Consider the following 23,212-nt stretch of genomic DNA (forward strand, 5'->3'; position numbering starts at 1 on the left):
TACGTACTCAACTCCAACATGATTGCAATTGAACCTCATCAAAGTAAGAGCTCATAATTTGTCACAGAAAACAGCCAATTAACATATGTTAGAAAAAGGCTTCATAAAGATAATATATGATTAAAGACCCAGTGCAGCTGTTGAAAATCAAAACTATGCATTTAAAAAAGAAATCTCAGCCTGAGCTTCCGTATGGTTAAACTGATAATGGCTACTATGATTTTTTTTTTAAGTAGAAAAATATAATTATAGTGCTTCTTGTAAGTTTGGGGTTATGGCACGGGAGAACTGGGTACTGTGGCACTATTTACTATGGCTCACTTAGTTCTATAAATAGGTGAAGCCCTTGCCAAAACTCTGTAGTTACTTTGTTATAGTGCTATTTTAAAACACAGACCTTCATTGTGAGCTAAATGGCCTTCAGGATGCACTTTGTAGTTATAGCATTCCTCTCAAAACTATATCCTCCCTTTATCTGTGCAAAACTCCAGGACAAGAGGCCTCTTCGTGACTGCCCTGCTCACTGTAAAACATGCTGGGGCTGTGTAACACACGGTTTTAACACTTCAGAACTTCTGTCAGGGTGCAGGTCAGGAATGGTGACAGTTAAATGTCAGAAATGAGATTAAGGCGCACACATGGACTACAGATCCTCTAACAGGATGCAGTCCAGGCTACTTGCCACAGCTTTGGAGCAGAGAAACTACACATAACATATTTTGTGTGTTCTGATTGCAGATTTTAAACTAAACTTTAGGTGGGAATATACAGGCAATCAAACCCTGGCTACATCGCTGTCATGGGATACCATGAGCCAAACATAAAGATGTCAAGGATAGTGCTAGGTGCCAGGGATGTTATACCATGAAAAAAAAACAGAAGGCCCTGAAGCTCATGAAGCTAATAACGTTGTAAAGGGAGAAAGGGGCCACATACAAGTGCACCAAATACGATGATTTTAGATAGAGAAAAAGTATAGAGAAAATACCATGGTAGAATCGGCTAGGGGGTGATTAAGTAGGGAAGGACAGAGGTGGGCATTTATTGGACAGTTTATCACTTAAGGCTTATTTGAAAAGATGACATCTGAGGAATGACCTAAAGCATGATGGAGTCAGGCATAATTTCTATGATAAATACTCCAGCATTCTGCCTGTCACCAGTGTTAAGAAGTTGGCCTAGACATAGTATCCTAAACTCCGGTTTCCTTCTCAACAGAATGAGAACGATAACACATACATTCTATTATGAGGTTCTGAGGCTCAAATAAAAAACAGAACCACACTCGTTCGCAAAAATTCAGTTAAATGCAATTCAATTTCATATATTCATTGTGTAAACCTGTTTTCCTCACGTTGGTACTATATAGTTTTGTAAAAACTATAAATACTTTGAAGCACTGAGAATATACTATAATGCAAACTGTTTCTAAATTCAATTGGTATCAATTGAATCCAAAGGTGTATCTTCCCTTAATGTGGATATTTCATAATAGTAATGCCCATTGGTTGAAATAGCTCTCAAGAATGTAAGTTCATTTTGCAATGCTAAATATGGAAGCACCAGGAACAATCTGACAAATGTAATGTAAAATTTCTGCAAGTGTAAAATATAGAATTATATAAAGATCACTTTAAAAAAAAACTTTTAGAAATAATCTTACACCATTACTAACGTAACTTAGTCTTTGGGTTAGGTTGATTTATTTCTTCTCTCAAAGGACCCAACTCCCAAGCAATCAGCAGAGCTTTGATTAAGATCTCAGCAATATTTGAAAATCCCAGTGACTCACTGTATCAGAAATCTTCATATATCTTTGGACATCCTTATCTAATGAGAGTAAGCTATGTAGCCTCAAGCCAAACAGATTAATTTCCAACTTGGAATGAATAGAAAAATTAAATTATCTAGTATTTTTAAAATCAAAATACTGGAAAAGTATTTTGTAAGAGGAAAATAAATACAAATTTAAGGATTATAATTTTTAATAAATAGAAAATTAGAGTAAAGGGACAGACTTATACTTTCATTTTAAAAGTTGTGAAATAGAAATGTCCAAGGAAAATCTATAGTATTTTAAAGGAAGGAGTCAAAATTTCCTATACAATGCAACTTGAAGAAATTAAGGGTATACATTTTCAATTCTTCCTTCCCTGCCATTTTCTGGGGGTAGTATAAATTTGATGCTTTATTTCAAACAATTTTCTTTCTATTTACTGTTTAGTGAACATAAGTTTATCAGTTTTAAAATAGGGGTAGTCATATAATTTACCATGAAGCTTAAATTAACACTAATCTATTTTCATTTACCATTGAACAAATGCCCTGAAAAAGAATCATAAATTCAAAAAAAATTTAAAATCAAAACTGCATTTTTATCTTTCCTAAATGAATCACGTACAGACTTTTATTATAACAAAAATTTGTATGGTGTTTGATTTCATTTTCAATGCTAACCAATATTTCACATTGCATTCTCACCTCTCTATCAAGGAAAATAACCTCTGCGGTACATTTATTTCACCCTCTAACACCTAGTCATGACTGCATATAAACCAGGCATGGAAATACGAGTTTCTTCTCTCTACTTACAGCATTCCCCACTCCATTTTTTTCATTTCATCACCTTTCTTTATCTCCTTTTCCACATGGTTAGAACTGAGGGGATATGGAAAATGAAACTGTCAAAAGAGCTAGGAATAGAGGTGTTCTCAGACAAGCAAAATGTTTCCTCCATACAATCCTAGCAGGGCAAGGACAAGCGTGCTTTGCAACGGTGGCTTGGTGGGCCAGCGCTGAGCCGAGACAGTTTCTAGGTTGCAGGCCTAGCAGGAGGCTCCTTATCTCAGCATGTCTACACATTCTGTCCCGGGCTGTTTTCAAGGATAGCTCAAGTCATCCTTGGCAGATAATACTAAACGGAAAGTATTACAGTGCTTCTTCCCCTATAAAATAAAGACCATGCTACTATAGACCAGAAGTTACAAAAGTGACCGTATTTTAGCTTGATTCTCTCAAACCTAGAATCTAAAAGAAAGTAGTGATGAGTGGAAGCCAGCTCAAGACTGTCCTTAGAGATCCCCAAGTGCCTATGTCAGCATTCCCTAAAGAGGATTCCAAAGATTACAGGTTCCTAAGGATGTTAACAAGTTGTTTCTAAAAAAAAAAAAAAAAAAAAAAAAAAAAAAAAGGAAAACTAGTTTCTTTGCTCCAGCCTTTTTCATATTCTTCCATATGCTGAATGCCAGAATCTGGAATATTTTTCAGTTTATCTGGGATATCCTTTGGGAAATGCTAGCTTTAAAGAAAACAACAAGCTTCCTCTCTCTGACTGCTGAAATGCCCCAAACCAATACTCAGCTCATTGCTGGGCATAAGAAGATGGTAATAGTACTGTTAAAGAAATTATGAAACAGTGGAAAACTATTCATTTCGCGTTACAAACAGGAGTACAAACGTGAGATCAGGTGCAGAAAACTGCTGTTCATTTAAAGTAAAAAATTGATAAAATATTTAGCAATTACAGAGTGTGATTTGTTCCCAAAGCCCAAAGCACTAAGCACAAAGCAACAGGGCACGGTGGAAAGCAAGCTCTATTTGGAGTTAGACTTGTGGTTGCGTTTTGCTACCCACTAGCTGCATATCTTTCGGTCTTATTTTCCTCAGACATATGTATAGGGAGCTGGGTTCAATTTCTAAGACCCCTTTCAGGTTCTTAAATGGTAGAATCCTTTCAAGTTCTTAAATTTAATAAAGGAGTAAAAAATAAAAAGTAGTTAGAATACTTTTCAAAAGGGTATTTTTCTAGAGGAAAAAATAAGCTGACAACAGTGTTTAACTGTCTGGATAAATATAATTGTTTTTCCGCTAAGCTTAATAAATAAATAATAGCTAGGAATTATAAAATTCTAAGGCATTAAAAGCTTTACATATATTACCTCTAATCTCTCCAACAAGCCTATGAGGAAGGAACTATTATAATTCCATTTTACAGAAAAGAAGCCTGGAGGACAGAGAGGTTAAGTAACCTGCCCATGGTCACACAGCTAGTGTTAGAGGTGTAATCTGAATCCATATAAATCCAGTTCCAGACTCAGTACTCCAAACACATATTCTCTATGCTATAACACATATTCAAAAGAGTACTTAAAAATTGAAATTCTATGTAGAATATGTGGTATTGAGAAGGATTCGGCAGAGTTTATTAAGTACTTTTAAAGTCGGTGTTCTTCAACACATCTAACATTCTCTTATTTTTGATGGCAACAATGAGTTCACTGTGCCAGCAGAGGATCACAACAGAAGTTAGATATTTGTCATTAGTATTAGAATTTACTGGCTGGTCAACAACAGCTGTTTTTGGTTTGTTTGTTTTATCCACTTTCTATAAATGCATGTGGTTGCTCACAAGGAAAACCAGGTAAATGTACAAATTGGCATATACTCTTCACAACTCCTGGGAAAAGTAAAACAGGTGTCTTCCTGACAATGGGTCAGGAGAGTCAACTGCATTTATGATAAAGACGAGAGTTACACAGACTATTATAGCTATCTTGTCTCCAAGGCTTGAAGCAATCATCATGTTCTCCTTAAAAGTACTTTGACTAGGTTTCTATACCAGATCTAATCCACTGTGGTATGCCCCACCCCTGTTATCTCTTCTCTCCTCCCCTGGTTGCTACTCATCCTCATCTTCCTCACTCTATGCTCTTTCTCTTTCTTCTCCTTCGTCTCCTCAAATTACAGTCTACTACAAATTCTTCCATTTGCAGTGGAGTTTCTATTTCAGAACTTTATACATTTACCTACTTCTTTAGAATTCCTTGTGTTTGAGAGCTCTGAGTATAACTGTGCAATTCAACCTCTTTAAATACATTATTTTAGAAGTAATTTCATGGCTATCAGCTTTATAAGACACACACCTAATAAAATATACTAATTAATTGTGTAAAAACAGTTGACATAACTGGCAATATACTCATAATTGTTGAAGAAAAACGACACACTTTGGTATATTACAGAAGTTCACATTGCTATTTTTTCACAATGTATTGTGTAGCCTTGCCCTAGCAGAGCCTACAGAGTGTGAGGAAATAATAGTGTGTCTATTTTCAGCATGTGTCAGACTTTTCTCCTACTTTCATAGGCAGAACACCGTGGTACATATATATTCATTAATGAATTTACATATGCTTTTGTACTAGTTGGTGAGGACAGTGCGTCAGAGCCATGCAAAAACTCCACAGGCAACAATGGCATATTATATCCAACACTGAATTCGACTTAAGATGCTGGGCAGTTGACAAGGCAAAATGAAAGCTCAAAATGGCCGCTTCTATATCCCATGCACTCTAAAAGGGCTTTCGGTAAACAGGAAATCTCTGAGATTTCTAATTCAGTAAGAAAGAACCTGTTGGCAAATACTGCTTTTTGAAGTGAAGACAACTCTAGAGTAATTTTTATATCAGTATCACTCATGTGTGTTGGTGGGTCCAGTAACAAAAGTATTCTGAGAAGGGGAGAGAGAGTGCACGTTACTCTTAAGTACTAGAAAAGTGGACATTTCCATCAAGTAACTAGTTCACATACCAAACATTCCCAAGGATTCTAAAATTCAAAATTATATAAAAATGTTTGTCATTCATATCTTGTGAAGTAGAAAAACAATGAATGTAGAAACACCTTTATCACATTCCTTTCAAAAAATTAGTTAATATAAACATTTATAAATGTCATCCTAAACATATTATGGAGAATTTCAGGATGGGTTTGGAAATTTCACTTGCCTTAAAATGAATATTTATGAGAAAGATAAATTTTGCCATGTCAGAAAACAGCAGAGATAAAAATCCTTTCTTTTGGTTAGAAGTATGTATTTGTATTTCCATTCAGCCAAGTGAAGAGGAGAAATGCCGGATATTAATATTGGCAGGGGCCACACAAGGTCATATCATTTCCCCCTCCTTCAGATAATACCATACCCAAATTATTTCACAAAGATTCCATCTCTCCTATTTTTAAGGTCTTCCGGAAAAGGAGCAACTTAACCTTCCTCAGTAACCTATTTTGCTATTTCACAACTCTCACTCTCAGGAAATTCTTACTTATAGCTAATCCTTCACAGAATACTTTATGTCTACTCCTCTTATTCTGTCCTCTGCACAGAGAACATTTGGTGACCATGTCCTCCTTTTACACACTTTGAAGATTGTGTATTGATTTATACTGATTCTTTTAATCCTTTCTTACTTTAGTTTTTATTTTTTCCCCATCTTTGCAGCTCATCATGTCAAATTATATTTGCCGTTAGGTGTGGAGTCCAAAAATATACATAGTCCTTAAAGAAGCCTTTTGTTGTAAACTCTTATCAAATGCATATTTTTAATTATCCACACGCTGTATGAATTTTAAAGTAAATGTTTACCTTTTCACTTATTTCAATTTTGTATTTTTTTCCCTTGCCAGATTTGTTTCTTGCCAACTGTTCCACATTTTGAATTTAGAGAGTTTATTTTTTTTTCTCCTTGGCTTCAGGATTTCTGACCACTTTTCCAGTGTGCCAAGGTCATGCTGAGTTCTGATCCTATCTTTCAAGGGCCAGACCTCAAACACTCTCTTAACACAGGACTTGCTAGCATTTTAAAATTTAATGACTAAATCATTTACTCCATTATTTCTTTAGCTACCATTAAAATCTGTGTGTGATTTAGATGACATTTTCCCAATTTATGGATGAGGATCTCATACACAAAAAAATAAAAAGCCTCGGAAAGTTGAAATTATACCTATCTCTTCTCTGTTTTATCAATGAAGATGAAAATATTCTTATAAGACCATTGCTTAGCCAGGGGTCCTCAAACTTTTCAAACAGGGGGCCAGTTCACTGTCCCTCAGACTGTTGGAGGGCTGGACTATAGTTTAAAAAAAACTATGAACAAATTCCTATGCACACTGCACATATCTTATTGTGAAGTAAAAAAACAAATGGGCAAAAACACCCGCATGTGCCCCGAGAGCTGTAGTTTGAGGGTGCCTGGTACACGATGCTTTGTTGGTTCATGCACCTGGGACTTTTCAGGATAAATAACACATGGATTTCGTTGTGATGTTTCTTTGTATATTTTTAAGGCTATAAATAAGAGAGTTACCAACTGTGGTTCTCAGGGTCATCCTCTGTTTCCTTTAAAAAAATGTCATCACTATGATAATCACCTTCTACTCAAAAATTCTTAAGAAAAGCAGCTTGTGGCCTTGTAATGGCAGCATGTTATAATAGTTCCTGCTATTAAAATGATCTTAGTAAACCCAAACCTGCTCAGGAAGAGTTTTGTGAAATTTACTTTGTTTCTTATTTCTTAGCGTCTCTGGATATCATAGATCATAGATACATGTGCCACATTTCATGTATGTGGCCAGAAGCATGAGTTCATTTCACTGCTTAATAAAGGTCAAAAAATAAGGCAAAGAAGCACTGCATTCATTCCTTCATTCAACAATTTTTTTTTTTTTTTTCTGAGTAACTACTAAGTTTGAGGCACTATGCCAGGTGATATATCAGGAAATAAAACAAAAATTCATGCCCTGGTGGAAATTACACATTACTGGTATCATCTATATTTGCTTTCCCCTCCACATTAAAAATGGGTTGTACTTATTTTAACTTTTATTGTTGTTTTTGCCCAAACTAAATAAATTTATAAAGATTATCTCTTAATTTTAATTCTCCTTATCCAACTTTAAGCCTTTACTATGTCTTAAAACTTTTATTTCTATACTATTAATTTCTCCTGTTCTCATAATGTTGTTTGATGTTGGCATTTTCTTTATTCAACAAGATACTCTCCTCCTCTTTAATGCTTATTCAAGATGAAGTGTTTTTTGACCACTTGTGCAATCATTTACCCTACATACTCAATTTTATAACACCTTGTAATATTTTCAAGTCCTTTGAAATATGCTCCATTAAAATTCATCTTTTCTATTGTTGACTTCTTCAGATCTTTCATTCGTGCCTGTGTTTAGGCCCTAAAAGATTGAGAAGCTTTGGCAAATCACCAGGTTTGATGAGAAAACTAAACTGAAAAAGAAAAAAATTTAATAAATCAAGAAAGCCTGGTGTTACATATCTGGGTAATCTGCGACTGTGATATTTAGACATTTCTATTATATAAGTATGAGAGCAAGTGATTAATGGCTCTCTATCATGTAATAAAAGATGCTGGATCAGAAGAAACAGAGCACAATTACAGATATTAACTGTACAGAAAGAAAGTAAAAGATATACAGTGAGAAAAATCCTTTCTTGAGAATTTATGAATCTAGCATCAGCCTAAAATTATAATAAATAAAGAACTGGGAAATATTGTGACAATTCTTTTGTCACAATTTTAGTTTTCATTAAGTATATTAAAAAAATTATCAGAGGAAGAAACAGTGAGATCAACAAGAAAGCATCTCTTATGTGTAGCTAGATGTCTGCCAGTATGTCAGCTTCTTAGGTGAATCTTTTATGTGTTTATGAGAACCTAAATAATTATAATAATAATCTTCTTTAAAAAGATGGTATTCTTAGTTAGGATCTCAATGATTTTTGAAGAAAGGCAATTTTTAATTTTACAGAGCCTGGCACTGAAACATACAAGCTGGAGATGGCATGCGATGATGTTCACCACAACCATCTGTCCAGAGAAACTTACTGTCCCTCCTTGTATCCTGCCTGAGAAGGAGAAGACTATGATGAAGAGAGAACAGTGGCAACTGGCTGGGAGATACAAAAGACTGAGCTATTTTGGAAGATCCCAATATATAGAGTGGTAATGCTTGTCTACTCTAATCCTTTTTCGTATCTAATTTTTTTTTGGATGCAGGACTTCATAAAATATTTCTTTAGTTTTTTTGTGTGTTTTGTTTTTTTTAAAAAGCTCATGGAAAAAGAAAAGCATTTCTATTTGGGTCTCTCATTCCATGAGCCATTTGCCTTTCAAAGTCCTAAGTCAGTTGACAGTGACATACATATTAAATTCAACTGCATCCATAATCTGAGCTTTTACCTAAAAATATACCTCAAAGTTTTATTCTCACTAGATTGGAGAAGGGCATTTTGTTTAGTTTCTGCTTGGCTTTTGCTTATCATATTTTAAAAATTAGAAAACTATATTGCTATTTTTAGTTTAAACATAGTACACCAAAATACTAAGTAAATTTAACTTTTTCTCTGATTCAAATAATATTTCTTAATGTACTTCTATTTACAGTAATTTTCAAGAACAACTTTTCCCCCCATGGTTAAGATTTTAAATAATGTTATAGGCTTCCAGCAATCATTTATTTAAAATTTATAGTCAAGGATAAGATACTTCTAATTTTGCATTTGGTGTATGTCTTATGTAAACATAATTAGGAACTCTGACTATATAGATCAACTTGACAATGAATTGGAAACAGATGCTGCTGCTAAAGATTAAATTTATAGAGGAACTGATGAGAAATGCAGTACCCTGTAATTTATTGAACATACCTTACCTAATAAATTTCTATGTCCTTATCAAATGATGCTTAAGTGTTCTATTTATGAAAATAATTCACCTTGTACATTTAAAATGACCCATTGATTGTAAGTAACTTTCTAGTATTTTACATATATTAGATACTAAAATATGTCAATGACTAGTGAATGTGCTTTAATTCCATAAGTAATTTAGACTGCATATAAAAGTGTAGACTAGAATGAAAATTATAAATAATGAACACTGAACCGCAACTGTCATGCCCTCCCATGTCAATGGTGCCTATAAATGCTGCTGTCAACAGCTGGTTCAAATTGCCAAAAGACCCCAGAAACAATTCAGGAAGGAAAAGTTTTTAAATGGATCCACATTATGGAAAAAATACTCTTCCTTTATAGTCACTGTTCATTTCCTGTATTGAAATATGACGTGGAAGCAACCGTAAGTAAGAAATTATGATCTGCTTAGGAACTTTTTACTAAGACCAACTTTCATTATGTTAAAGTTCTCTATTATAGGCATTTCAATACAGATATATTACTAAATATGAGATTACAACTGTAATCTCACGATTGCAGTTGTAATCCCACGATTACTACAACTTTACTATCTGTCATGGTCTTTTCCATTCATTTACCTGAATCTTCTACGCATCTCAGTCCCCTCCCTGTATGATCAACTCATCTGAAGTAGGAAACAACAATGATGCATTTGTATCTTGTGTTGTAAATACCTCAGAAGTTGTGATAAAAATACATATTTCCTCTTATATAATCTGAATAAATTCTAAATGGTAATAATATTTGCTGAGAATTTTTATAAAATATATAATAAAGAATTTTCTTCAACACTGAGTTTTCAACCTATATGTTCTCTACACGTGCCTTCTGCTTTTTAGAACTTTGGTTATGAGTGGTATAACAACATTTGACTGAAGAGTTATGCCTATAATAAAAATAAAATTGACTTCAAGGCTTTATGAAAGTGCTACAAATATAGAGCAGTCCCCGATAATGACAGAAAAATGATAGTAACAATGTGTTGAGAGTAAATTGTCATTTGAGGGAGAAAAGGGAAAAAGAAAAGCATTACAGGAATTACTTTTAAAATATTTTTGTTAGGATAAAAGAAAATTAAGCAGTGAAGTTCCAAGGAGAACTCTCTTTATGCTTAACGTGGTAGAAGTATCATTCAAATACAGTTTATCCCTGCAAGGAGATTACCTGTAATGCCACCAAGGTCACTGCCAAGTTGTATTAATGGTCATGCTCAGTATATGTCAGTCACATGAGTTAGAGCTGCCTTCTTTTTTTTTTCCTACTGCATAATGTCTAGCCTCTTAATGCACACTGACAAATTGAGGTGAGTGAATGTTTTTCCAAAATATAGATGGAAGAGTTCCATTCCACCACTCTTCTATTTTAATTGTACCAAATACGTGGAATGTTCGTAGTCTGGCAGGAAAGAGGTTTTAAATATTCTATTTTGAAAATTGAACCATTCTTGAAAATGGCACTTTGAATCTTAAAGGGAATTATTTGTGGCTGTGTTGTGAATTTCCTTTCAAATGCACATTTGCTTACATTGCTGCAAAAGCACAAAATATTTTTTAAATGTAGGGATGGCATTTTTTAAATCTAGAAAATGCCATTGGAACATGAAGTTAGTAACAGAATGATTTAGTATTCGATAGTTGAGCTCTATTGCAGATTTGTAATTTTCATTTATCAATATTATTCATCATTTACAGAAGAAATGTGAGAGTGTAGGCATATTGGCTTCTGAATATATCTAGCAACTAGAGTGTAGCAGACATATTTATGTACTTAGAGTAAAAATAGATTAACACATCTCCTTTACAGGACTTATATTTAAATAGAATAAATCACACACTCAAAGAATAAATGATATTCTAGTATGTTATAATAAAACTTGCTCATAAGAGACATCTTTATTAAAAATTTACCACTTCAGCGCTAGAATACCAATTTAGTCCTGGTTTTGAGATTAGCAATCTATTATAAATATCTGGGGAATCAGCAATTTTAATTTTCAGTTTGATATTAGAGCTTAGCACTGATTTCTTTTTGTTTCACTTATATACTTTAATTCATCAAAAACATTATTGAAATGACTGGGAAAGAAAGAAGACATGAAGAAGCACTTCCCTGCTTACATCAGCTGACCTGGACAATATTTTAAAACTATATTTAGAAAAAGATCAAAAGAGCTGAGTACAGCGACAATTCTCCATGCCAACTTCCTCTATGATCACTTTTCTTTTGTTCATTTAGTAACTCAACTATAAAGCAACTACATTAAAAAAAGAGAAAGAATAATCCCAGGACTTCCACATAGAATTTTAACAGATTGATTAGATACATAATTAGTTAGGATACAACAACAGATACCAATCTATAGCTTTCATATAAGATCATCATTTATCTTTCATTGATCTCATTTATATTTGTACAATTTTTGGTAATGACTGAGATAACAAATGCATTTCAAAGGAGTTCCTCAAATCTGAATTTGAATACAAACAACTATTATCTAAATTACAAAAAAGCAGATTCAAATAAATTCCATTTATAAAGTACATGAGTAAAAAGTGGCAATATACAGAATGCAAATAAACTCCATTCTGCAAACTTAACTATAACAAGCAGTTGGGCACAGGGTGATGTAACTAAAATTCATATATAATATTTTATCTGAGACTTTTAATGTTTTTGATTATCATATCTTTTACAAAGATGATATAGAATAATTTGGCATTAAAAATCCTCAAAGGCAGGTAGCAGAAAGAAGTTGTGAAGAAAATATGCATGATTTAATAACTGAATAATAATCTGTATTTGAAAGTCCAAAGTTATAGTGGCATAAATAATTTTAGTAGAAGATAACAAAGCTAGCTCCAGAAGTTTGGTTGAATAAATACAACTTTATATATGTAATATCTCTTACTTTATAGAATATTGAATAACCTTATGTGTATAGAAACCACATCTGTAGGATAAAGGTTAACATTTCCAAACATTTCCATCTCTCTACTTAGTCATCATAACAAGCAATATGCTAAGTGCTTTATGTGTATCATTTAATTTTTGTTATAATTATTCTAGTCATAGTAACATTGATAAAACTGACACATGTTTTGAAAACTGTAGTGTAACTTTTCACTCCATACTCTCACCCCAAATTAAAAAAAGAATAGGGCATACTGATAAAAAAATAAAGTTTAGATTTTGATTAAAAACTGACATTCTTGAGGATAAAAATTCTGTTTATTAATGTCACTGTCCTCTGTGATAGACTTAGTTCTCTACATCAATAAACTAGTTATTTAGAGTTCTAAGTGGGCCATACAAGAGTATTACATTTTCTTGTATGACTCAAAAATTCTTCAATAATGGAAAATACTTCTTAGAAGAATATGATTGTATCAAGTACTTTAAAGTATTTTCGATTTACTTGTTTCTGAATCAGTTAATTTGAAAATAAAGGAACACTTAGACATGGAACAGCAATCTCTGTTCTACATACTCAGCAATCCACATACTCTGTCTAATTCTTAAAATTAACGTATCCAAGAGTTGGCACACAAGATTTTGGCTGTTGAATTCTATGGGAAATCTCTCTTGTTTATTCTGCAGGGGTTGTGAGACCTGTTAAAAATACATAACTAATAAGGTCATATGCACATAATAAATAAATAAAAAATGAGTGTGATATTTGGCTAATACAAAATGTTGTTTAAAGCTCAATTTAAAAAATCCACAATAGAAGTTTAAACACAATTTTACCAACTAACGTGTCTAAATGTTTGACTTTTTATCAATTGAATTAATGATTGATAACTATTAAAGTTTTATTCTCTCTGTTGTTTCAGGCAGATAAATCCACAAGTTCTTTCAAAAAAATTATCTATTATTAATCAACATTTCAAAACTCAGAAACTTCCAGAAATTAGCAAATCTAATATTCCCTAGTTCCATTTCAAAATTAATAATTTGAATTGAAACCACTAAAATTCCATTACAATAATTTTTTTAAAACTTTGAAAAGATAAAAATAGTAAAGTCTTTAATGACTTTAGCTTGTAGGACAATTAGGATTACGTAGGTAAGTATAAAATCTATTTCCTAGACTTTCCCCTCAAAAGGCAAAACCCCAAAATCCTTCAAAGTAAAATTTCTTGATTGTCAAAGTTACAAAAAGATAATGGTTGCTAATTCTTGTTTTGGGCCATGCACTGTTCTATTTCCTTTCTAAATGTTAATTCATTTAATCTCCATAACAACCTTGGTATAGTATTATGTCCATTTTACAAATGAGGAAACTAAGGCAAAAAGGACCTCTCTTGCTCATGATAAGTGGTGGATCTGGGGTTGGGAACTGCGCAATTGTCTGCTCTTTAACTGTCATACTATAATAAAAGGAATCCAACATTTTAATGAGAAATGTGAGAAATGGTGACTATTTTGATTGCTTTAAGAATGTAGCATCTGAGTGGTAACTGCCTAAGTGGATGACAGTGTGGAAGAGTGTAAAGTTGGAGCAGACCTTAGTAGGCCACTGCTCTTCAGGGCCACTCTGATGGCCAGAATGCCCTTCACTGCAACATGGAACAGCAGGTGAAAGCTACAGGCCTTGTGTACACACTCCGACTTTGCTGATTTCTATAAAATATCTCTCTAGAAATGTTATTGAATAATTTCCATACAATGAATTCTTTAATGAAGAATGTATATGTACAGTTGACTCCTGAACAACACAGGCAGGTTTGTACTGTCCACTTACACACAAATTTTCTTCTGTCTCTGCTACCCCCAAGACAGCAGGATCAACCCTCCTCTTCCACCTCCTCCTCAACCTACTTAACAGGAAGATGACGAGGATGGAGATCTTTATGATGACCCATTTCCACCTAATGAATAGTAAATATATTTTCTCTTCCTTATAATTTTCTTAACATCATTTTCTTTTTTCTAATTTTTCTTATTGTAAGAATACATTATTAATACATATAACATACAAGATATTTGTTAATCAACTGTTATCAGTAAAACTTCTGGTCAACAGTAGGCTATTATTAATTAAGCATTTGGGAAGTCAAAATTTATACTTGAAATTTCAACTGCATTGGAGGTCAGCATCCTTAATCCCTGTGTTGTTCAAGGGTCAACTGTATTTTCATGAAGAATTTTGCTACTTTGTTTCATTGTTAGAATAATGCCATGACTTCACTTTGTCTTCCATTTTGATATCACTCAGTCTGTCTTAACAATTATTGGATATAGATTTAACAAATTCATTCAGTGTGAACAATCTATCTGCTATCATTTGGCTAATTTTTCTACTAACTTTTAGCTTCTATATGCCAACATTCTACAAACCACTATTGTTAATTTCATATTCTGGATGATCAGCTGGCTAACTTAAGGTACAAAAATTCAATATTTAGTAATGTACACTTATCTATTTTATATTTTTAACTTAAAATAATTTTATGCATTTTTATTTGTGTGACTATACTATATAATATTTATCATAAGTACTTGAAATTGTGAAGCCTATTTTCAGCATCTCTCAAAGATTAAAGCATTCTAATTGTACTGAAATGTACTGGGAAGATTATTACTTTAAACTTTATAATGCAATCAATACAATCAGGCTCAAGCAATAAGTGCTTAGATATCTAGAATATAAGCAAATTATTAAACTGTATTTTACATTGCAACATTTCTATAATGACAAGTAAAAATTTAAATGACCCACAGCAATTGTATTTGGCAATAATATATACAGAATGCTCTACATTCCTTAGTACTATAGTGACAAAAAATAACTTAGGGGTATCTTTTTAGATATGATAAATATGATTAAAACAATTTTAGAAGTGTATATTAAGCTGTGTGTTCAACTTTGGTTAGTAACAGAACACTCAACAATTGTAATATTTTTTAAAAATAACATCCTTTTTCTCTATATTTTAAATCTCTTCTATATCATTAAAAAGTTCATTTTAAAGCTATTTGTATTAATAGATATAAAGAAAACACACACCTAAAAGTACCAGTGGTAGAGATAAAAACTGAGATGATGAAAGTTCATGAAACGTGACGAGAAGGTAGTCAGATTCATATTCTAAGCTCAGTTCCTGGACAAGACCACTCATAGCAACGTTCTATTTATTTGAACATAGGATTCTTGGAGCATTAACCATCATTTGAAATAAATATACTGTTCAACAAGAAAACTTTCTTTAATAAAGATGTTTATGATAATTATTTTATTTTCTAAGCGATAATTAAAATAGTACATGTGCTGCTCTTAAGAATGTAGCTGTAACTGAGGTGGGCTACCTAAGGTCTTCTAGTCTGGACATGTATGCCCTTGAACATGAGTCAGTTATTAAACAGCAGTGTACACGTGGTGGCCAGGTATCTTCTATTTGACTACTAAGAAGAAATGCTCTGTTAGTTACATAATGCTTAGGTATTCAATAAATGGAAAACGATAATAAGCCAGTATCATTAAATGGATACAGGTAATTGAAAACTGCATAAATGAAATCTATGCAAAATAAAAATGACCATCATTTTAGATAGCAATATTATTAAAACAGATGCATTACAAAGACTACTAATGAAGAGTAAAACTTAATGATATGGATACCATTTTGATTTTCTTATTCCCATCATCTACTGATGCTAACTAGCAGTGGAATAGATAAAGGCATAATTTAGCTTTTGTTAGATGTCTATATAATAGATTTACAAAAGCTACAAACCCTTTCCAATGTACTTGATTTCTTCAGATAGTTACAGAAATAAAAGATCAACCTAATCAGATGCTCATCACAAAACAAATAAAACAACTTACAGGAATGGATTGGGTAAAGCTTAAACTCCAAACAGGGCCAATAAGTTGCACTATGTCTTCTAATGAATCATAAATGTGTATTTCACCACTGCTTTATCAGTGACAACAGTATTGTTATCTCATGACTTCCACTTGTGATATAAACAAGAACCATAATAATTCAAAATTTCTATATGGGGACAAAACCTGAGAAAGAAATGTAAAAGTATAATTTAAGAAAGATGTAGAAGTATGATTTATCTATTACCTACATACAAAATGAATTAAAAGCCATTGATAGCAGCTTTTTGTAGCCATATAAGAACCATGTTTTCTTTGGGAACAAAGATTTAATCTATGTGACTTCTAAACTTCAGCTTCCCCGACTGTAAACTCTGTATTAGTATCCAATAAATTGATATTATAGCCATGGATTTATAGAGTAGTTATGATCAACACCCTTCAGCCAGTCAGGTAGTATAGCAGATCTAGTACAAAAAGTCATTTGTTAGTTAAACGATTATAAATCCATCAGGAAGTATATCCTGAAAACAAAGGTGATAAAACTTAATCTCTGTACCCTAAAGAGTTTAAATTTTACCAAACTGGGAATGATACTTTAAGTAGTAACTTTAGTACAAGACAGAATTTTGTAAATACCATAAAACAGGTATTTATAAAGTCTTCTGAAAGTCAAGAGGTGAGAAAGATAACTACCCCACTGGGAAAAGACTCCTGGTGGAAATACTTCATCAACTGTTTTTCCTAGGTCTCTCTCACTTAAATAAGGACAATCATTACCCTTCAGTCACTTGTTTCAATTTGTTTTGTTGCTTTCTTTTTGGTTGTTGTTTTTTTTTTGTTGTTGTTGTTTTCTGAGGCAGGTTCTTGCCTGTTGCCTGGGCTAGAGTGCAGTGGCATTGTCATAGCTCACTGCAACCTCAAACTCCTGAGCTCCAGCAATCGTTCTGCCTCAGCCTCCCAAAGTGCTATAGGTGTGAGCCACTTCACCCAGCCCACTTGCTTCAGTTTTATTCAACAAAGATGGGACATCTGTTATGTGCAACAGCTTCATTCAGACCAAGAGAAAGCAGAGATGTTGAAGGTGCAACGCCCAAGGTCAAGGTGTTTATGATCTAATGTGGGCTAAGAATAATTTACATTTATACAGTATTTCTATTTTACAGTGATACTGTACATATTTCATGCAATCTTTGAGAACCATGTTTACTGGAGTCACAAAAGTTGACTTGCTATTGTGATATGAAAAAAGGACTGCAATGAATCACAACTGTGTTCGATAGAGCCTTAAAGGTTTTACTTTTGTGTTTCTGAGAACTAGGATTCATTCTAATTTTAGCATTTCTGTGAATGAACTGACCCATTCTAGAATAGCTTATGTGTGGTTTACTCCCCAAAGAGGTTATGTGTGCAGTAACGAAGATGAAGACAAGTAGGGTGGGAGGCAACTGGGAAGGGTGCTGGGCCAGCAATGTCCTTGCTAAAGAAATCTGAAGAACAAACATAAATTTAAAAAGAAGCTTTGGAACTTTTTCTCAGACTTAGAGTTTATTTTTAAATTGCTGTTATTAAATGTGGGTATTTGAAACAGACTTGTTAAGTGCTATGTAGAATATTTTATAACAATATAAAAATATACCCCACATTAAAGTTTACTTTCTTAAATAATTTGAAAATATTTTTATCTCCAAAACAAATTAATTTTTTTTAGGAAAGCATTACTACAGTTTTTTGGACAGTACTACATATAGTAATGAGATGATATATTTCTTTTAATAATTTTGGGTATTTTTTTCCTCAATGTTTCATGGATTCTTTTTCTAATAAAAAAGAATAAAATACCTAGTTGGGTTGATGAGTAGAGTAAGTTAAGAGGCAATGAATAAAGTAATGCACTTGATGTTGCATCGATTTTTATTCCCTTCCTTCAGGTTTCCTGTAAAGTGTGCTCAGGTTGAAATCTAGATGGTGCAGAAAAAAATCCCAAAGCAGGAAACAATGAAGTCGGCCAGGTGTGGTGGCTCATGCCTATAATCCTAGCACTCTAGGAGGCTGAGGCAGGAGCATAGTTTAAGCCCGGGTGTTTGATGTTGCAGTGAGCTACGATGACACTACTATACTCTAGCCGGGTGACAGAGTGAGACTCTGTCTCAAAAATAAAATAAAAACAAGGAAGTTAATAAAATGCCACCAACAAAATCTCGTGAGTTAAATGCATTTTTGGCTCATGAAAATATCCAGCAAAGTATTTTTTTCCTATTAATGTAATTTCAACAAATATAGGCCTTTCTTCCTTTCTTTCTTCCATTTTTTCTCCCTTTCTTTCTCCCTTCCCTTCCCTTCCCTTCCCTTCCCTTCCCTTCCCTTCCCTTCCCTTCCCTTCCCTTCCCTTCCCTTCCCTTCCCTTCTTCCCTTCCCTTCCTCCCTCCCTCCCTCCCTCTCCTCCTCCTCCTCCTCCTCTTCCTCCTCCTCCTCTCTCTCTCTCTCTCTCTCTTTCTCTTTGACACAGTCTTGCTCTGTTGCCCAGGCTAGAGTGCTGTGGCATCAGTCTAGCTCACAGCAACCTCAAACTTCTGGGCTCAAGCAATCCTCCTGCTTCAGCCTCATCAGTAGATGGGACTACTGGTGCACACCACCACACCTGGCTAATTTTTTGTATTTTTAGAAGAGATGAGGTTTCACTCTTGCTCAGGCTAGCCTCAAACTCCTGACCTCAAGGCATCCTCCCATCTCAGCCTCTTAGAGTGTTAGGATTACGGGCGTGAGCCCCATGCCTCGCCTTGTAGGCATTTCTTGATAATGGAGTCCATTTTGTGAATATCTAGTTCAAATCAACTAGATGTATAAGTCTCTATTCCTCCAAAAAGTCAAGATCTTCCTCAATCTTCCATCCACTTCCCTCCATAATCACATCACCTCATGACCGACCTCATACAGAAGAGATTCTAAATCCAAGACCCACCAATCTTTTATCTTCTCCTTCAATTCAATTCATGTATAGTATCCACCTATAATACATTCAAGGCACTTTCCAAATCATTTCAGGGGACCCCAAAATGATAAAGATTCTACAGAGATTAGAAGGAAAGGAGTAGCAGAATTCATTTGCTCAATCATTTAATAAAAATCTATTAACTATGTGCCTGGCAGAGTTTCAGATTTTGGCACCATAGGCAACAAAACTCTTGCTCTGCCTGGGATGTTAAGGAGGTAGCCCAGTGAGAATTAATTTGGGGAAAAGAAGGCAGCAGACTGCAGTTGGTTAAGTTTTGGGGTCTGGAGACCACCTGAGTCCTAATCCTAGTGGGATGCAATCCTTCTCAAACCCTCTCTTACCTGCTAGTCCCCTAGTCCTCTAGTTCTTGCTCCGTTATTCCTCAGGGAAATCTCTTTCACATGTGTTCTGCATGTCAGCTAAAGATAACTAATAAACATTTAAGGTGATGCCTATTATATGCATTAAGAAATAGAAAAAGTTATTTTTAAAGGAATTATAAGCTAAAAACATTTTAATCTTTAAACAGTAATCCTCAAACTCTAGCAAATATTCTAATCACCTCAATATCACGATGAAAGTTCTCGGAAGGAAGACGGGAATGAGAATCCGCACTTTGAAGGAGACTGCAAACCATCCTGAGGCCTGTACGTGTGGATTATACTTTGAACACCTAGAAATTGTTTGCATTACTTTCACAAGAATTCTACCTGCCTCGTCAGGGTGCTTCGGCTAAGTATTACTGGTCGAAGCAAACTTCAACAGTATCATTGTTATTTCATTATAACACTTGTAGGGCTTCCTATGGTTTTTAACATTTTTATTTGAAATGCACTGTGGGTATCTCTGGGATCATGTGAGAAGCTAACAACCATTTAGAAACCATTTCTGTGAAAAATAAATTCCTAATTTTTCCAACATTAATTTTAAAACAGAGTTTTGGAACACAAATTATTTGCGAATTGAGGTGTGACTATATCATTGGATTTACAGTGGTATATCAGACTGCACACTCAAAAGGCAAGGCAGAAGACAAGACACATTCAAGCGCTTTCGTGAAGACCCAGCTCAAGCGTTTTCTCTTCTGTGAAGATTTTCTAGAATCCTCATGTAGTATAGATTGGGCCTCTTATTTCCTGTGTTATCAAGAATGTAGAACCAGTATGCAGGAAAAATCAAGGAGAATGCCATTTAACACATCAAAGTTTCTGTATTAATTAATTGAAGAATGCGGGTTTTATAATAGAAAGAAAGTGCTTATGTTTTCAATATCCCAGTTCAGTTCATAGCTGACAGAGTATTTATAACCACTGCTACCTCATCCTAAAAGAAGCAAATAATTTGGAAACTAGACTAATATAATTAATTGTACACGTTGGGAAGTTGCTCACAAAGAGAAAGAAACTTCTCTTTGCAGATATGACATAGGTGCAAAGCTAATGGCTCCAAGGGTCTCAGCTGCAATTATATTTGCTCATTTAGGAACAAATCCAAAAACTTGAGATTTTACTTTATTTTTTTGCAGAGGTGAATTCAGCAGTGTTCAACAAAGAATATTTTAGTTTCCTTTTTAAAGAGCAGAACAAACATGTGAGACACTATAACAGACATTCATATTTTCCTTACACAACTTCATAAAGTCCTGTAGGGCATTCCATGATCAATTTTGTTAAGCCCTTCAGGTCTTATCATTTTATTAAATACTTTCTGCAAGTAGGAAAGAGTATAAATTTCCTTTATGTAATGGAAATAAGTTACATTTTTATGGCCGATTCAGCATTCTAATAATGACTGGAAATAGCAATGAAACTCTATGTAGGAAAGAAGGACAACAGTTTCTTTTATATTAATGGAAATATATTACTACACTTTACAGTAGGTTCAACATTCTAATAATGATGGGAAGTGCCAAAGAAATGAATGAAATACCTTCTAGTTTTCCTCCACATCTCTTAAGTCTGGAAAAAGAATAATCCTGCCACTTCTAATGTAGACAGGTGAAGAAATGAATGAAACTATTACTTTGTAGGTTTTTTGTTTTTTTTTATGGTAAGGCATGCCTTTGGCAACCTTGTCCTTGTTACCAGGAAGCTGTGGCTGCTGGTCATTATGCTGGATTTGTTCATTCCCTGTTTCCCTTAACATTTTCCCTCTCTAAAATCATAAAACAAAATAAAATGCGTTTTGTTGTTCTGTTATTAGAAATAGTACAATTTTTTCACCTTAAAAAAACCCACTATATTCTGGAGCATACCTTTCAGACACAATCTTAGGTCACGTCTCGGTGCCAAGTGCAGCCTGGCTCGGGCAGTCGCACTCAGGCGGCAGGGCTGGCCTGCTCCGCAGGGCCCGGCAGCCATGATCTGGAAGTGTTGGCCCCGCCACGTGCGTGACATTAAGATGATCCACAGCAATCCTGCAAGACTACAGTTTAAGTAGAGCTTCCAATTTGCTGTGGTTGGCATGACCTAATTTTGGCTCCAAAGGTACATTTTTTCCCCCCTCTGGGTTTCACTGACTACACACTGGAGGAAAAAAAAAATATGTTCTTAAAGAGATTCTTACTCTTCTCTTTCTTAAGGAAATTTAGGGAATTTAACAACTGTTGGCCTCTGGCTAATACCCAAACTAAAGTCTTTTTCCAGCTTCGCCTACATCTTGACCCCTCATGCCAAATATTTCAGGCAGTCTATTTATAAAGTTCATCACTTCCCCTGTTACTTCATCTTTAGAAATGCCAATAATTTACTAACTGGAATGATGCAGCTGGTCTCGCAAATGGAGAAAAAGGAAGGTTCTATGGAAGAGATAATTTTCTTGTTAATCACATAAGAAATCAATTTATTTTCTTCTCAATTGCATACTTAGAAGGGAAATAATGCTAATGTTCTGCATTTACTTCATCTCAGTGCTCAAAGATGTTCCAGAGTTTTAGAGATTTTGACTGTTCTATTTACAGTAGTTCTTAACCCTGACTACACATCTGAATCACTTTAGACACTTTTTTAAAAACACTGATAACTAGACCCATCCCAGATCAATGAAATCAGAATAATTAGATCTGGTTCTTGGCATTGTTTTTTTCAAAGCTCTCCAAGAGATTCAAATGTGAGGCCAGATCTGAAATTCATCATATTAAAGTCTTAGGAATACAAGCCCCCAGTACTGGTATGTTGCTGCATTATCTCACTTGCATGTAGTATGTTTTTGAAATTTACTAGTCTGTTTATGAGCTGATTCACCTAAAAGCACTTCTCAGCTATTGCATGATGTGAGAGAAAAACTTCACCTGGATAATCTCGCTGACTCTCAACAGATTTATAAGTTACAATCATGGAAAGCTCTGTCTTTCGGAGATAAGACAGTCCTGACAAATATACCCCTTTTCTACAGAAACTGTATTAGGGGGTTTCAAGGGCTTAATAGTTTTCACCTGGACTATACCGAATCTTTGGAGAGTTTCCAGTTGTATTTTTAAAATATAAATCTCACCTTATGATATTTATGAACTTGTAAATCTCTAATAATACGCTAACTGAATTCAATGCTGTATATTTAATTTTCTCAAGGTGATAATTTTCTAATTGCATGTGCGATGTTAATGTATCATCTATTTGAGATTAAATTCACTACATTTTATGACTTCCAAAAAAGTCAACCCATTAGACCAAAGCTCTCACAGTCTTTTATAACTAATTTATTTCTCCTCTCTGGTTACTGGGAAACTGTATTATCAAGCAGTGCGACCCTGTCCGTCCACCTCCCTCCCAATAAGAAACGGGGCTTATTTTACCAAGAATCTGGTTTGTGGAGGTAGTATTAT

General features: G+C 34.1%; 1 protein-coding gene and 1 long non-coding RNA gene across 17 annotated transcripts in view; one reads left to right on the top strand and one right to left on the bottom strand.

The window, feature by feature from the left end:
• Positions 1-10,270, top strand: part of LOC142873744 (uncharacterized) — a 74,034-nt gene extending 63,764 nt beyond the window's left edge. Inside the window, exon 3 of the long non-coding RNA XR_012921708.1 lies at positions 8,620-10,270. This is a non-coding gene — a long non-coding RNA (uncharacterized LOC142873744). The remainder of the gene's footprint in view (positions 1-8,619) is intronic.
• MEF2C (myocyte enhancer factor 2C) overlaps positions 1-23,212 on the bottom strand; it is a 166,515-nt gene that overhangs the window by 102,515 nt on the left and 40,788 nt on the right. The gene's annotated exons all lie outside the window — the stretch shown is intronic.

Source organism: Microcebus murinus, chromosome 11 (assembly GCF_040939455.1).
Source record: "Microcebus murinus isolate Inina chromosome 11, M.murinus_Inina_mat1.0, whole genome shotgun sequence".
Classification (NCBI taxonomy): Eukaryota; Metazoa; Chordata; class Mammalia; order Primates; family Cheirogaleidae; genus Microcebus; species Microcebus murinus.